Genomic DNA, 17,127 nt, shown 5'->3' with positions numbered 1-17,127 from the left:
TTTAAAGTCATCTTTGTCTTTAGTCTATCTGATCCTTCTTTCACCGTTTGTTAGTTTATCCTTTATTTCCTAGTCTTTTCTTTTTATTTATTTTATTCTTCTTTCATTTCTTTTTCTTTTTCCTTTGTGTAATAGCAAGCCGAAGTGCCGTTTGGTTGACTTTCCTCCCGTTGTTTTTTTCTTTGTTCTAATAAAAGTATCCTCTCCCCCCCCCCCCTCCGCATATTCCTCGTGCCTCTCCGACCTTATCAAAGCATTCCTGGGTTACAGTCAGTGGTACACAGTAGAATAAGGCCATGCTGTATTTTCTTGCGTATAACGCGTGCGTTATAGATTGTAAAAATAAAAAAATAAAAAATAAAAATGTCGCGGACAGGAAGTGCGCGTTTACCACCGATCCGCATTATCTATCGGAGTCTTTCCCCGAAGAGCCGTCCATAAGAAGGTGTCGTGGAACCGCTAGGGTCGCACTTGAGAGGCGACACAGGCGCTTGACAAAGCCGTGAATCGTTCTGCCACGTTCGCAAAAGCTGGCCGATCGAGCGCGGGTTCGAGTACACGAAGAACGGACAGAGGTAGGGAAGTGGGTCCAGGAAGCATGGGATTTTCACCCAGGATGCTGACGTTGTTCAAAAGTCATGTGAGGAGACTGAAGTCTGCTACGACGCCGACATAGGAGCTTGACGGTTTCAAGCAGTCCTGGGATGCAACTTAGTTACAACGATCTTGTAACTGAAATCAGTTAATTTTTTTTCAGTAACTAGCTACAGAAGTCACTTGTAACTGTAACTAGTTCCCACTTTCGGTTCAAGGAACCGTAAAATGTAACTGTAACTAAGTTACCCTTGTACTGTCATATGTTTACTTGTAAAAAGTACGCACCGACACTACCGACCTACTGTTTACAAGTAAACGCGACTGTTCCCGGCCTTTGGTCCATCTTTAAGTAAGAAACCGACGAAATCAAGAAATCGTTACGAAACTGACGCATGGAAAACATGACAGTACTGTCATATTCTCCACGCGTCAGCTTCCTAACGTCATGTCGTCGTTCCTTGGAACGAAAAAAGTATGCACATAAGCTGCACTGGATATTCGATGCTGAGTGACCTGAATTCACCTTAGAGTGACCTCTTTTTATTGGCACCTGCTGGTGCATGAGGCTTACAACCCTCCTTTCCCAACCCAGGGATTCCAGGAATTTTGCCATCTCACACGCGGAAGGGTGGTGTGACATTTGTATTGACTATCTCCCACCATGCTCGAGGGGGAATTCCAGGAGGAATTCTCTGTTGAGGGACAGTCCCACTGACAGAAATGTTTTAGAAATAGAAATGATTTCAGTCGAGTTATCACACTCCCATTCTTAGTCAAAATGTGTTCATCTACTCCATGTCACTAAGCTGTCGAACGGTGTCTGTGAAAGGCTTGTTGACAAGGAAAACCAGCGGTTGCATCCTGCAGCAACCCTCAGTAAGGCACGCACCAAGCTTCTCTCAAACCAGCGTGACTAAATGTCCACGAAAATTGTAGCCCGCCGCACACAGGAAAACCGAAACTTGTGAGAACAACGCGACACAGATTGCGACTACCCCGACACACTGCTTCGTTTATCATTTTGGAGAGTTACATTTCCTTGGCATTTTAGTAAATGTAAAGTAACTAAGTGACCTTAACGTGGTACCTATGCAGCTGTAACTATAGTTGGGCCATTCCAGCCGAAACCAGCCAGAGGTGTAGCTCGACCCTCTTAGATTTAGCTGAAAAAAATTTTATGCATCCCCTTAGGGGTGTGTATGTAGGATATAAACTTTTTCTCGAGATTCTGTTTTCTTGAGCATTGGGGGCGCCTCGAACTTGGCCCAAACATGAAGAAGTGTTGCCCGTTCCGCGCGTCCTTCTGACACATACGGACGTTTTGCGCTTTCTTTGTCTGGTGTTAGAGGGGAAGGGCAGTGGCGGATCCAGGACTTTTCTGAGAGGGGGGTCCAGCCTTGCCCAGCACGGTAGATACGCAATCGAGGTAACTTATACACTATGTGAAGACAGAAATTGAGGAGGGGGCTAGGACATCCTGACCCCCCCCCCCCTCTAGACCCACCCCTGGGCGAGGGTCCACCTAGCTTCGCGAGAGCATATGGAACGAGAAGAAAATCGGTCGTAACAGCTCAAGAACGGATCGCGTTTTGGGCCAAGTTTACGATAAGTTTTTCGCAAGTTAACGTTATCTCAGGAGCCCGATATTATTTATGTCCATAATCTATTTCACGGAGATTCGCTTCACATAAAAATTTGAAGCCGACCCGTGTTCATTGCTTAACTAAGCAATCGAGAATATCGACCATTCGTAAAAAATGACACTTTTCAGACAGTATTTTCACATACCTGAGGTCGTTTAGGAAGTGAAAGATGTCGTGCCATTTGTAGGACAGATCTTCTCCTATAACATATTGAAAATCTACAGGTGTTTTTTTTCTCCTTAAATGATAAAAAAAAAAGAAATTTCGTCACCGTACTCCGCTGCAGGTCATTCGTTGGTTGAGGCTGTATAGGAAGTAAAATAAATGTGCCTTTGTGGTGGACACCCTCTCTCATAACATTTTGAAATCTACATGTATATTTTTTCTTAGCCACGAAAAAAAATCGCCACCGCATTCATATCCCGTAAGGTACCATTATCACCCTTTGAAGGATGTTCTCCTTCTAACTGTTCTACCGCGTGTACTCACAGCCGCCTCTTCGTAGCAGTTTCGACGTCGTTTCCGGTTGCCTGACTCGCGAGTCATGACAATGTTACGGTACACACCACTCGCCACTTGTTTATTGAACAATGTCCGAGAAATGTACTACTTCTCTGATGGCGCTGCCTCGCAATCGGAAAATAGAAAATGCAATTGCTAACCTTTGCCTCCACAAGCATGACTTTGGCATGCTACGTAGCACATTTTTGCCTCAACCAGTAGTAAATTAGTAAATTAAAAAAAACCAGTAGTAAATTAGTAAATAGTAGGCAATTTGACGGCGTTGGCAGTACAGTTTGAAAGGTCGCCGGCTATAGGGCTAGCTTACACTGCCCCTGTTGAGTGCAGATATTCTGATGTCTGCACAGCCGTTCCTCTGGGCGATAGAAAGCCTGAAGAGAGTGCATGCGTTGTGGCTCACCGTCGAGGACATACGGTTGGAGAAGAAATTACTGAACATGAAGCACAATGAGGCATGCTCCATCCAGGGCACTAGGAGGTTCTATTACTTTGAGTCTATATCTCCTGTTCAGGTATATGCAGCAAAAACTTATATTTCCAGTGAAAGAAAGACAGTGGGCGTACAGCTATATTTCGCTTTTTTTTGTTACTTTCTGTTGTGCATCAGTGCGTGCGAGACCATAACAAATGGTTTCCAAAGACTGTTACGTCGCGTTCTGACGCGCAGCAAGATCCACGCAATGATGATGCTGATATGGTAGTGGTAAATGATGATAATTGTACCTCACAGAGCGAATGCAAATGCGCTGACGAAGTGTTTTCCCGTTTAAAAATATATACGCCAGCAGCTTTTCAGAATATTATAGGTGTGGTGTGATTTTTTCACCTCCCAGGCGACTCCAGATATGTGCAAACAATCATCAATTACGTCGAATCTGTTACATCTTGGTAGAACTTGGCAGAACAGTAGAAGGCGAAATGCGTCCAAAGGGTGGTAATGGTACCTTACAGTCGGGATGCAAGTGCGCTGACGAATCCCTTGTTTTTTTTTGTTCTTTTTTGTCTCGCGTAAGAACAAATACATCTGTACATTTTCATGTACATCTGTCTGTACATCTGTCTCTTTTCACAGGAGAGTGTCACAATGGCATCACTTTTTACTTCCTAAACGACCTCCACAAACGAATGAGCTGCAGCGGAGTATAGTGAGGAAAAAAAATATTTTTTTCTCTTTTAAGGAAAAAAAAAAAAACACCTGTACATTTTAAATGTTATAGGAGAGGGTCTGTCATACAAATGGCACGACTTCTTTCATTTCCTATACGACCTCAGGTATGTGAAAATGCTATCTGAAAAGCGTAATCTTTTGCGAATTTTTTAGTTCACCAGTTTTACCTTCTTGTTTACACAGAAGTATCGCCTTAGAGAACTCTCTTTTTAATTAAATCACTATACTCTTAACATAACCCATTCATGTATCATCATCATATTTGGCGCATTATGATCTCAGTTGTCGCTGCGCCATTAAACTCACAATCAAATGCGAATTTGCGAATAAACTCTTTTGCGAATTGTCGATATTCTCGGTCGCTTAGTTAAACAATGAATATAGATCAGCTTCATATTTTTGCGTGAAGCTAATCTCCATACAGTAGTTTATGAGCATAAATAATCTCAATCCTCAAACTCAAGGAAATGCTACCTCTTTCTCAAGTTCTTGTGTTGTCCTAATCCTCTCGTGTGTTCCTTAAACTCAAGGAAATGCTACCCGTTTCTCAAGTTCTTGTGTTGTCCTCATCATCTTGTGTGTTTCACAAACTCAAGGAAATGCCACCTCTTTCTCAAGTTCTTGTGTTGTCCTAATCGTCTTGTGTGTTCCTCAAACTGAAGGAAATGCTACCTCTTCCGCAAGTGATTGTGTTGTCCTCATGGTCTTGTGTGTTTCTTAAACTCGAGGAAATGTTACGTCTTTCTACATTACACCAGCTCGCTTGTACCAAGCTAATCTGATCATCGTTAGTAAAACTTGTTCATAGTCGACGCACGGGCTTTGATTCCAGTGGACTTTAAAGGCGATGTGGAATTACTGTGCAGTGCTAGCGCTAGCATGGTGCCCGTTAGGCATTGACCATTTTCTATGTTCCGCTAATGTTCTCGGATGCGCGTTACACACCGGAATGTGAGATGTACACGCACTGTATACCTCCCACACACAGCATCTTTCACTGACTTCCGGAACACTGCACCGAAAATACCACGCTAGCCTTTCGCAAGAGGGCAACTGGAACGTCTGATATATAACTCAAGAAAACAGGAAGGTTGGAAAAGATTAGCAATTAATCAAAAACTTCCATATGCATTGAAATTCATTGGAGGGCCGCCTTCTGACAACGCGTGGCAAGGAAATCACTGCGAAGACAACGGAGGACTCAAGAAAACGGACGAAAGCTTTCCGCACGATGACAAATTAAGGTATACGTATTTCCGAACTCATCCCCCAGTGAGAAGCCCAGCGAACATCAATTACGCCTCGGAATAAATTGCCTTTCCGCTAGTTTGTCATAAAGAGTGCTTTCTGTTTTGTTTTTTTTTCGCTTGGTGTTCGTGCACGTTCATTCTGAACTCCTTCAACGATCATTCCATAATCCCCCCAGAAATGATTGCGGCAGTTCACGCAATTATGTAGGAGCGACTGGGAACATCGCTCATGGAAAGGACTCGCGTGAAATTTAATTTATCTACCCTACCTTGCGCCGTGAGAGGGATATTTTGTTTTGCATTCGTCATGGCAGTCGTATAGAAGCCGTTGAATAATATAGCGAGTAGAACGTAAAGTAAAAACAAAGAAACGAAAAAACAAGAAGTTGTTGAAAACTTTGAAGTGATGTCGCACGCAGATGTCGTGGTGCCGTCGTATTTACGGAGTTGTTTGCCCTCGGATATGGCGTCGTAGGGCTCGGTGCGCACGGGCTCCATAGGGAATTGCGGCGACAGGGAAAACACCCAGACAACACACCATGGACTCCTCTCGGTCTGGGTGCGGAAGGCGGCGTCTAACGAGAACATAAAGTGTGATTTTTTTTTTTTTTTTTCATTCGTTATTACAGATTTTTCCTAAAAAAGGGTACGATAGCAGCACAGATACCGTTTTCGCAGATGGTTTATACGGCCAGGCGGACATTATCTCGAACAGAGTATGCAACGGCTGGAAGACTAATTACTTAAAATTCATTGATTAACTATTTGATTAGGGGTTTCGGGCCAAACTAAGACATCAGATTGGGAGATAATCCTTTTTGAAGGGCATCCTATTTTTTTAAACCCGTGAAACGAGCACGTACGTTGAAATATCCATTGCCGAATTTTTCTGTGCAAATAAGCTGAAACCAAAACCGCGCCCATCAGGAGCACATTGAGAACATGACCTACGTCGTCCGCGGCTTATTTGGAACGGAAACCGGTTGACCCGGAGGGCAGATCAGCACCAACTCCAATGATCTGGATCGCTCCAAACCACGTGGCCCTCTGATAGGGAATGTGCGCTGTCCTGCATTCTGGTGTCTCAGTTCCGCTCGAAATCCCCTGTTTAAAACGGCAATTAATTTATCTTTGGTAATTATTCATCCAGTGATGCCATACTCTCCTCGGCAGGATATCCACCTGGCCATACAGTTCACCTGCGATAACGCATCAATGCTGCTCTCATAGCTTTTTTATGCAAAATCTGTAAGAAAAACAAAAATTACAGACGACCACGGAAGGAGTTGCTATTTCCAGCGGCAGCTGTTAGCCACTTTTGCTGACGCTGACGTTGTTCTTGTTTTGTTTCTGTGTAACGCATTTGATGAGCTAAAACTCCCTACTGTGGGATTTCTTTTAATTCCGTGTTAGCGCCTCGGTGCAACCGTAGAGAAGTGGACAGATGGAGAGAGGACAGCAGAAAGGAGCGGGGGACAGGGCGTTTGATGTGCGTCCTAAGGCTGACTTTAGGGGGACCTGTGCCGTCATTCTTCTGGGAAGTCTGCCACAAAGTCCAGGGAAAACCTTTGACAGTACAGCCGGCGGTGGATTCAAACCAAATCTTCCGCACGACCCTGGCTACCTCCAGCAAGCAGGCGCTTTTACCCATTCGGCCATACCACTGATCGCTCAGTGTGGCTGCACAGCGCGTCTCACGTGATGACGCTCGCCTCGTCTGGACGAGGCCCAGGCCGACCTATGGTCGAGTTTGCGGTTGCACCGCACGCAAATCGTGCACGGTCACAGCGCAAGGACCGCCCTTCGTCTGCTGCAATGCTATCGCGTTTCGTACGCCCTTGGCAGTGTACCAAAAGCTACAGTAATTTTTTTGTTATTAATTACTCGATAGGAACTCGGAAGCAAGGAAGAGACGCAAATAGCTAGGACAACAACGTCTCCTCATACGTATTTTCCTTGTCTCGGGGTTCCCGTCTACGATGTACAACCAGCTAGCCCGCATCTCATCTCTTCTTGAAGGTTATTAAATACATGATCCCTTAATGCCGTATTGGACTCCACCGTGCATGAGGGTATAATGGAGGCGCCGAATCCACAAGTGACGTGGCGTCACACTGCACTCTCTCGTTTGTTTAATTATCGCGGCACCGGTTCAGTAGGGAGCTTTAGAAGGATTACAAGATATTTAGCAGATTGGAACGTCTTTACGATAACAGTTCCGTAAACAGGGTACGCCAAGCACCCGATTCCTTTGCAGTGGCTGACATCACGTTGCTGGTCTTGGACTTGGAAGCTTTTTGTTTTGTTCCTGTGGAACGCTTCCGATGTGCTAAAACTAACCAATGCGTGCTTCCTTTTGATTCCCTTGTCCCGCAAGCAGGTACCACTCTCTACCGTTTGCCCTTTCTACACCTGCGCGCGCACCTGGCAAAGAAGATTTTGGCACACAGATACGGCGATCTCCTGGAACCTTCCCGTTAACAGCTACCGCCGTAAAAAGAAAAAAAAAGAAGAAACGAAAAAGAAACAAAAACATACACCTTGTATATCGATGTAACTACAGTGGACTCAGTGCACATCACGGGACACCGGACGTAGACTTTGTTGCGGCGCACATTGTACAGCATATAATTTGTTCCCATTATGCACATGGGAAGAACTATTAAACGTGTATAAGACGAATACTTCACCGTTTCTTTGCGAATAATGCGTTTCTTTTGCACGTCTTTCCCAACCCATCGAAGGCTCGTTCGCTGCTCCAGTCGCAAGCGGTGCACATCGAGGGAAAGCCTCGGTGTCAAAGTGGGTAGTATAGGAATTAGCTAAATTGCGCGCGAGGTTATGTAACTCGATTGGCTGCAAATGGGCGGCGCAGAAATTTGGAAGGTAATGAACGCCACGCGATATAGAGTTCCACGAATTTTAATTACTAGCCCGAATTGCCTCGTTTGCAAAAGCACGTAGCACATCGTCCAAAACTATTTTGTTTCGCACCTTGTACAACCTCTTTTCTTTCTACTTCTTCAGTTGCGGACGCGTGCAGTCCCTGGGTAATGTGAACAGGATTACGGAATCCGCGTCTACTGTAGCGCTCGTAAGGTGCGTGTAATATAGCCAGTGGCGTATATAGAGAGGACGGCGCCCATGGCAAGCTGTGCAGTTGCACCCCTGTCGCAGTATATCCCCATGATGTTGTTCGCGATAAACAAGGAACACTGCTGGCTTGTCGATTATGTTTTTATTAACCCAGAAGACACACAAAAACGACATAAAAAACAAAACAAGACAAAAACAATTGTCAGATTGGACAATTACAACACTATCTTCCAAGCCTTTGCTGCTGTCAGACTGTCTTTGATGTCATCGAAATCCATTTTTTCAGTGTCATGTCTCTCTATGCTCAGCAGAGCAAGATCGCAGAGCCTTCTTTGACCCATGGAAGCTCGCAAATATGAAAGGATCAGTCTTAATTTACTGAAAGACCTCTCACAGCTGACGATAGAAACCGCTATCGTTAGCATCATCTGGATCGCGATACGAAGATTTCGGAATTTGCTCTCGTCTCCACACCGAACAATCAATTCAAGAAGGCCCTCAGGACTCGTTATCTTCAGGCTGGAACGACTTGACAGCAACATTCTGCAGTCTAAAATTTCTTCATAAAGTTGATCCCCATCAACATCACAGTCGTAAAAACTACTGAAGCAGTTACACTTCTCCTTCAGACTGTCTGTGTTTGTGCCATAACATAAACCCTCGATATCGAGAAGGAATCCGAACATGACGTCAGTATCACGCAAACGGGTGAATCTTTCGTCCATCTCTCTGCGAAGACGATCACTCACTCACCATTTTTATCACCTTAGTTAGCGCTATCGGCGTCCCCCATGAAACGGCGCTCAGGGCAAGTGTCCCCACCTGCCCCACCCTACAATATAGCACAGAAACTCTGCCGAGTTAGCAAATATGAAACAAAATTGCGCGGGGATATCGGCAACTTCGGGCTTTATGGATGGACTGCTTTGGACCCTCACAATGTAAATGCTGTCTTAAGTTACAAATATACGGACATAAATAACACAACATTAATAAATATGATATATACGGACCATACAGAGAGGTAATAGATGGTGCCAGAAATAGAGGCAGCCTCAGCGTCAGATATAAATACGCATTCGGAATGTAATATCCGTTACCCGCGTTCGGAACGCAACTTGAATGCCCACAATGGACCTTGTTCAGAACGCTTCTGCGCATGCTCTGTAACCCTGACGGCGCTGAAGAGTGTTCCCTACATATTCAATAGATGGCGTCAATAAGGCGCTACTGTGCTCTGGCACGCGCCGATCGTGTTTCGCTGGACAGTCGGTAGGATACGACGCGACTGTGAAAGAGGTCCATTCCTTAGTGATTATGGAAACATGAAGACCTTTGCCTTTTTCCCATTGCCGTTTCGAGTACCGTAGAAGGTAGACGACTTTTGGTAAAGCTTCTAAAGGAAGGACCCACGAGGAGAGTTTAAAAATGTCAAAGGCACATAACAAGAAAAATTTGGGACTTATGGCAGGACAATCAAAACTCGCTTCTTACAAACACAGTCGTGAATGTCCACATCAATGGACCTGTAGAGGAAAAAACGCGAATTTCTCTAAATTATTTGCGTGGTTTAGCAAACGACTATAGCGCTCTCTGGGTATCAATGCGACGAAAACTCTCGGATTCGTTTTTTTTTTTAGAATAGATTTCTTGATTAACCACACCCTCGTAGTCCATTTTTTTTTTTCTACCGGAAATATATAAATCAGTCTCAAGGGGAAAAGGTGAAAGCGTGGTTTTGTTGTTTAAGGAAATTTATTGAACGCAAGGTATTTTGTTAACAATGAAACGACGTGTATTTTAGGCGAAAATATTATGGAAGAGACTGTTAATAATTTCGCTCCCAAAATTCGTAACAGAAACCTTAAGAAAAAAAGAAAAAAGAATGCTACGCGCACGCATCATAAATAAAAAAAAGTATAGGTTACAGGTTAGCGTATATGTACCGTACGTATACACGAATATAGGGTGTTCTTTTTAGCCGTTACAGAATTTTGACAAAAAAGCTATGAGTGCAGCATAGATGTTGTTTTTGCAGTTGAGTTCCAGTTGGGCATCCTCTCGAACTAAGTGTGCAACTACAAGAAGACTGGATTGGATTGGAAAGAAAAACTTGTACTTCCAAAGTACAAGAAGACTAATTACCTAATATTCATTAATTAACTTCTTAATTAGGGAACTTCGGGCAAAAGCGAGATGGCAGACTGAGAGACTATCTTAGCTGCAAGCCATTCCACGTTTAACAAATCTTGAAACACAATCCTGCGTTAAAATATCCATCCCCGAACTTTGATATGCAAGTGAGCCGAAACCGAAACCGCGGCAACCGGGAACGTGGGGAGTGCAGAGCTGATCTCACGTCAGAGGGCCTCGTGCTTTGGAGCAATGCAGCGCCGTGTATGATAAAGGGAGTCTGGCCATTAGGAGGAGCCTAAAAAAGAGGCTCGACCTGTCAATCAAATTGAGCGTTTTTCATTGGCTGCTGTTTCCTACGCGGGCCGCAATGACACAAAAATTCTCCCGAAAATGGTGGCGTAGCTTGGAACGGCGAAGCGAGGATTTCATGACAAAATTTTTCACAAATTACTTCTATTTCATTCCGTGAGTGTACATGCTGTCGCAATTCTTTGCAAATCACCTTTAAATTACGCTCCAGTGTTGATGTTTACCTGAAAATAATGTTTCGTCGTCCTTGTTAGGCCTAGTACACAGCGATCACAGGTAATAGCAAGAAAAAAACGCCAGGGATGACCAAAAATTTGCGTTTTATGACATACTTTTATCCATATACGCGCACCTTTGCCTGTTCTTGATTAAATCTTGTTATGTTTCATAGTTAAAATACGTATACTATAGGCACTCTGTTCCGACAAGCGGTCCTGCTGGCCAATCAGTTCTGCTAGCAAGCACTTCTGCGTCTTCCCGACATGCCCCTCTCCATCCAGATGACGCCCTTAAAAGTGGACGCAAAATCCATTATGTTGGTAGGTCGTCAGGGAATATCCTATTCAATCTAATCTAATCCAGCTTCCCGAAAATGTCGGCACCCAGTGAATACAGGTAATATATAGCTTGGATAGCCTGGGATTAATAGCGAACTGTATTTTGGCTCGTGATAGGCCAGAGAGCTCAAAAAGTGGGTGGAGCTCCAGTTATAGGCAGGTCACATTAATGGCCAGACTCCCTTTGGCATACACGGCACTGGAGGAATGGAGATGTTTGGAGTAGGGGCCGCTCGGCTGGCCAGATGGACTGCTTTCCGGCCCAGATAAGCCTGCGTCAGCGAGGGTGATGCGCTCCTGAGGCGCACTTTTTCGGTCTCGGCTCATTTGTATATCAAAATTCGGGGATGGATGTTTTAAAGAACGTGCGTGTTTCAGGATGTTCTAAACGTGGAATGGCGTTCAACGAGGATAGTGTCTCAATCAGCTATCTCGCTTTTGCCCGAAATTCCCTAATTAAAAAGTTTATTAATGAATTTCAGGTAATTAGTCATCTGATAGTTACATACTCTCTTCCAGGGGATGTCCGCCTGGCCGTAGAAATCAACTGCAAAAACAACATCTATGCTGCTCTCATAGCTTTTTATGAAAATTCTGTAAAAACTGAAAATAAACACTCTGTATACAGGGTGTCTGTTTCTTTCGATACAGATTTTTCATTAAAAAAACTATAAGGGCTATAGACATCCTGTTTTCACATCTATCATCCCTGGGCCGGCGGATGTTCTTGGCCATCTGTTGCTCAACTGTCGAATGACTATAGTTAGCAAAAATCGTTAATTAACTTATTAATTATACAAGCTACGAAATTGTCCCAATGCGAACATCTGTTCCTGTCGGTCACCTGATATCGTAGCCCCTTTCAGAAGAAAAATCCGTTCGGTAGATCGTCCGTAAAATAATTTGTGAAGGAACACCATACATGTGCTTTTATTTCGTTTCCGCAAGTTAAAGCTCATCTTCGACGCATAAGGCGGCACTCCGAGACTCACATCTTCCGACTGTGTGTCCGAAGACGCGTCTCCGAAGATGTGAGTCCCGGAGTGCCGCCTCATGGGTCGAAGATGAGCTTTAACTTGCGGAAACAAAACAAAAACACATGTGTCGGGTGACGCTATCGGAACTGCCTCTATCTTGGGTTGCATTTTCTGTTTTATTTTAATCTTTTTCCAGGACGCAAGAGGCGACAGTGTGCTCTTTCACCCTCTCAGATTGGCGGTGAAGGAAAGACGGGTCTCCAAAGATGCGCAATGAACAAAAAAAAAAAAGGTGTTCCTCCACAAATTTTTTGCGGACGATCTACCGAACGGATTTTTGTTCGGAAAACGGCTACGATATCAGGTGACCGAAAGGAACAGATATTCGCATTGGGACAATTTCGTAGCTTTTATAATTAAAAAGTTAATTAACGATTTTTAGGTAATTAGTCATTCGACGGTTGAACAACAGATGGCCAAGAACATCCGCCGGCCCAGGGATGATAGAAGGATGACTGCAGCCCTTATAGTTTTTAATGAAAAATCTGTATAAAAAAAAAGAAAGAAAACGAAGACACCCTGTATAAACGTATGCGTTGCCGTTTCTTCTTGCATCACACGTACCCTCCCCCCGCTTGCATTGAGAGCATTATTGAGAGCTCCACGAATAATGTACTCGGCATTTGAAATTTCGTTTATGGGTTCCGTTGAAGACCGAAAGTTTTGCCGACCGAATGTGTGTCAAGCGGAGCAGTAAAGCGCTTGTTTCGTATTACATTTTCGTCTACATTCCAGTTAGTTTGGCCATCTACGTCATAAAGGCCGCGTATCATTGGACGCAGCTGAATTCATTTCCCCTCATTCATGCCAATGAAACTTGTTACGTCATAAATTCAGCTTAAAGTGAATGGGCGCGATCGTTAATCTTCCTCATAGTGTCACCCAAACGAATCTACTGCAACCGGAATAAACGTTCCATCGTTTTTAATTTTTTCCCCGTGATGTGCTGACAAGGGCGCAGGAAAAAAAAAAGAAAAGAAAAAAGAAACCTTCACCAACCCTCATTCTAAAGGTCAAGCGCTGTATCTGGTGTATATACATCCAATCCGCTATATTCTGACCATTTGTATATTCATTTGTAACGAACTACAGCTTGGTTGACTAACCGTACATTCGTTTCCTTGTCTAAAGAGATAGTTCGTTCCCTAACGAAACTGAAAAAAAAAAAAATGAAAGAAAACATGCTGGACGTGTGCAATAGACAATGAAAAACTTCCCGCCAATCCCTTTCGTTCGAAAGCGACGTATTTTCCGAGTTTTCGCCATATTCCTGTGGCCGAGCGCCGGGGGACGAGCATATTACGGGAGAGGGCGGTCGGCTCATGTGACGTTTCATGACGCTCCTTCGGGGTTGGCGATAGGCTAGGGATAGGAGGGGGCTGGGCTCAATCCCTGAAAACTGACCGCTCTCTTGACGTCACATTTGTTTCCCGCGCGCGTCATTCTCCTCGGGAAAGCCTACTTGCGTGGATCTCTTGCTTTTAGATGCCTGCAATAAACCATACCGCTTGAGCTGCGCAAAAAAAAAAAATACGCCGACATAATAAAGTTCAAAATACACTACCGTTTGCAACAGAAATCAACGAATCGATGCTTAGAGAGCGAACTATCCCTTTAAACCCCTCAATGCATCCGGCTACAGGATAAGAAACAAGAACAAGAAGCCCTATAAAAGGTTCCTTCGTCGCTGACATGTTTCCTATGCTCGAGAAGGAAACGTGACGCAGAGATACTGCACCTATTGCGCATCGATGTGGCGAATTGAGGTGATGTATTTCGATGCACGATTGAGAGCGCTCCCGCCCTGTTCAAGCTCCACACGAGAACCGCCTTGGATCACCCGAATTCACCAGACACTCACACCCAGGGACTGAAACCGAAACAAATATCGGTTCGGTTACGGTTCACATCTCGAACTCTGCAATGGGTTCAGTTTCGATTACCGGGAACATGTGTCCGCGGCCTCAGCCAGAAAACTATTTCGGGGGCGGGGGGGGGGGGGGGGGTACTATGGGGATTTTAAATAGGGATGAGGTTTTTTCTTCTCTCCCAAATGCACTACCAAAGGCACGGGGCTCGTATAAGCGGGGCTCTGAAGTGCATGTCGTGAGGAAAGAAATAAATTTCTAGGTTATTTTACCAGTAACACACCGTAGTGATGTGCCGAAACTATGCACATCTAGGGAACAGAGGGGCTGACGTTGGGCGGCAGACTCCTCACCTTACTCAATGTCTGTCGTCACCGGGTGGATAAATTTCTTGGGAAGCTATACCTGGAAAAAGAGATGACCCCTTCTTCAAGCGAACCCTAGCTCCCAGAGTGTAACAGGCCACAAAGGTCGCTGTAAGTACCTTCATGGTGCCATCTACGACTCTAGGCGTGATATCATATACTACCATAAATTCAGGGATTTGCCCAAGCATTTCTGCTGTGCGAAGTGGGACAACTGCGCAGGGGATACAGAACTTTAACATGAGTAGTGTCATAAATTTTCGCTAAAAATAAGCTATCATACTTTTTATGTTTTGATAATGAGAGACCATATCTATGCGTCTTATTCGGCACGTCATTGGAAGATTGGTTGAGAAAATTCCCCACCGTCTTATACCAGGTCTCTCATCCTTAAAAATTAAGCAAGCTTGATCGTGCTGACAAACGGTGGGTAACGCAGAATGTGTCGAGGTTATATACAGTGTGATCAAGCTCTGTCGATAGCATGATACGTCGGTGAATCTCTGTTGCAGCAACTTAGCCGAGGGATAAAGTTTCCGCCCCACAACCTGTTTCCCGGTTCGAAGCCCAGCAGGGACAGAATTTTTCTTCCGTCGCTTTTCCATGTGACGGTCGAACCTAACGCCCGACCGTGGCATGACGCTGGACCATGACGTACGTGACGAAAACTATCGTATAAACACATTCTGATAGATGTGTCCCTGCGAGCCAAAGCTGCATCTACCTAGTAGTATGGAGCTCATCGCACATGGCCGACATTCAGTGCAGCATCGGGCAACGCTTATAGACCTCAATCCGAGAAACGTCATCATGACGTTGGTAGACCGACTAAAACCGAAACATATCCGAAGGAGAAGGCTGGGTTCCACGAATAGGCACTTGTTCGCTCCCTCCTACTGAAAGAAAAGTAGGACCAAAGGTCGCGTCCCTTCCGGGGACCATCGTAACCCCTCAAGACCACGGCTTTCGACGCGACCTTGTTCGCCCCTAGCTTCGAGAGTAGTTCATCTCTACTAATTTGGTGGCGCTGTCGACATTATGACGTCATTTGTTTACAAACAGGAAGAGGTGTATTGGGTATGAATTTGGTAAAGACCATGCTGACGACTTGTCGACTTGACGACTGCGAAAGACTTGTCGAAATGCCCGTTGACGGGCGGCGGCGGCGAGTGGCCATGTTCAAGTTTAGGCTAATGTCAACACGCTGAAATGAAGTGTACATAACCAACAATTTTCTACAATATTCCAGTATCGCTTCCATGATAATCTGTCGATATCAGCGTGCGTACCCCTAACACTGAAGTTGCAGGCGTACTACTTTCGCTTGCCAGTATACATGTGAACCGTTTGCTAAGAACCGGTAACCGGAATTTTATTTTTTCGATCCCTGTTACGGTTTCGGTTCCTGAGGGACCAGAATTTCCGGTTATGTGCCGGTTGCGGTTCCCCAAAAAATTCGGTTCCAAGCGGTTTTCGGTTCGATTCTAGTCACTGCTCTTACCACCTGAGGCGCTGCACACTAGGAGCACTTCAGGTTCGGCCTGTCCGAGCAGGAGCCAGGGAATCTTTTTGGCTGCTCCGCGCTGCATTACCCAAACACGCGGCTCTTGCTCCGTTGGCATTATCCGAATTCACCGCTCGCTCGACGGCAGAAAAAAAGTGCCCCAAGTGCATCACCCGAGGTCGCTATTAGATCGTGTCACTAGGATTTTGCAAAAGACGAAAAAAATATGAAAGAAAAACGGTTATCTTATCAATTTGTCGAGTACCGCCCTTCAGGACCTCGCGTAGATAACGACTACAAACCATAAGCATGCTCTACAAGCGTATCGCACATGGCGCGTTGAACGGAGGTTCAGCATTTATTTAGCATTTATGACGAACGGGCTGTCACTATCCCAAGCAGCACAATGTACTGAAAGTCGAGTGCAATAGGGGTGGACGGTATGTGTCTTATCAATGTCCTTTAGTTTCACGAGTGTGTTCAAGGCCTTCCACCTACCCGTCCACCCCTATTGCACTCGACTTTCAGTACATTGTGCTGCCTGGGATGGTTCGTACCTGTGAAGAATGAAGTGGGCAAGCAGCGCGTCAACAGGACTTAAGAACATATCAAAGTTGACCATGTCCTCGTGCTGTTATCATAAACCGTAATGGCTGAAGTTCGCGACGTCGAATCAACAGGTAGGAAACGAAATCTTACGACGTAAGCGAAGTATCAACTCATCAATACAACAACAGCGCGGCGGACAACGGCGACAAAGCAGCGTCCGTTGGAAGATTGCTTTTACACAGATGCCTCTGTGACTTAGCAGTGGAGTACCTGTGGCGGACCATCTGGTCCCACCATGGAGACGACGGCAAGTAGTCCCATCACCACTACCACCACTACCTGAGACGACTGCGTACGACTACGGTCATCCGTTAGTCATGCGCGGCCCTTCACGCACCAGTTCATGCAATAAAATATATTCTGATGTATCTTCGTTCTTGGGCTCTATCTTGTGCAGACGAAGTCATCCTAGCTCCACAGGGGTTTAACCGCGTGCGGTGAAAGGCGACTGCAAATGGACGTGGCA

General features: G+C 45.0%; 1 protein-coding gene across 3 annotated transcripts in view; it reads right to left on the bottom strand.

Moving 5' to 3' along the window:
• LOC135394478 (fat-like cadherin-related tumor suppressor homolog) overlaps positions 1-17,127 on the bottom strand; it is a 637,639-nt gene that overhangs the window by 358,379 nt on the left and 262,133 nt on the right. The window lies entirely within an intron of this gene.

Source organism: Ornithodoros turicata, chromosome 5, assembly GCF_037126465.1.
Source record: "Ornithodoros turicata isolate Travis chromosome 5, ASM3712646v1, whole genome shotgun sequence".
Taxonomy (NCBI): Eukaryota; Metazoa; Arthropoda; class Arachnida; order Ixodida; family Argasidae; genus Ornithodoros; species Ornithodoros turicata.
Note: the sequence above shows the minus strand (reverse complement) of the source record. Positions and strands in the feature narration are given on the sequence as shown.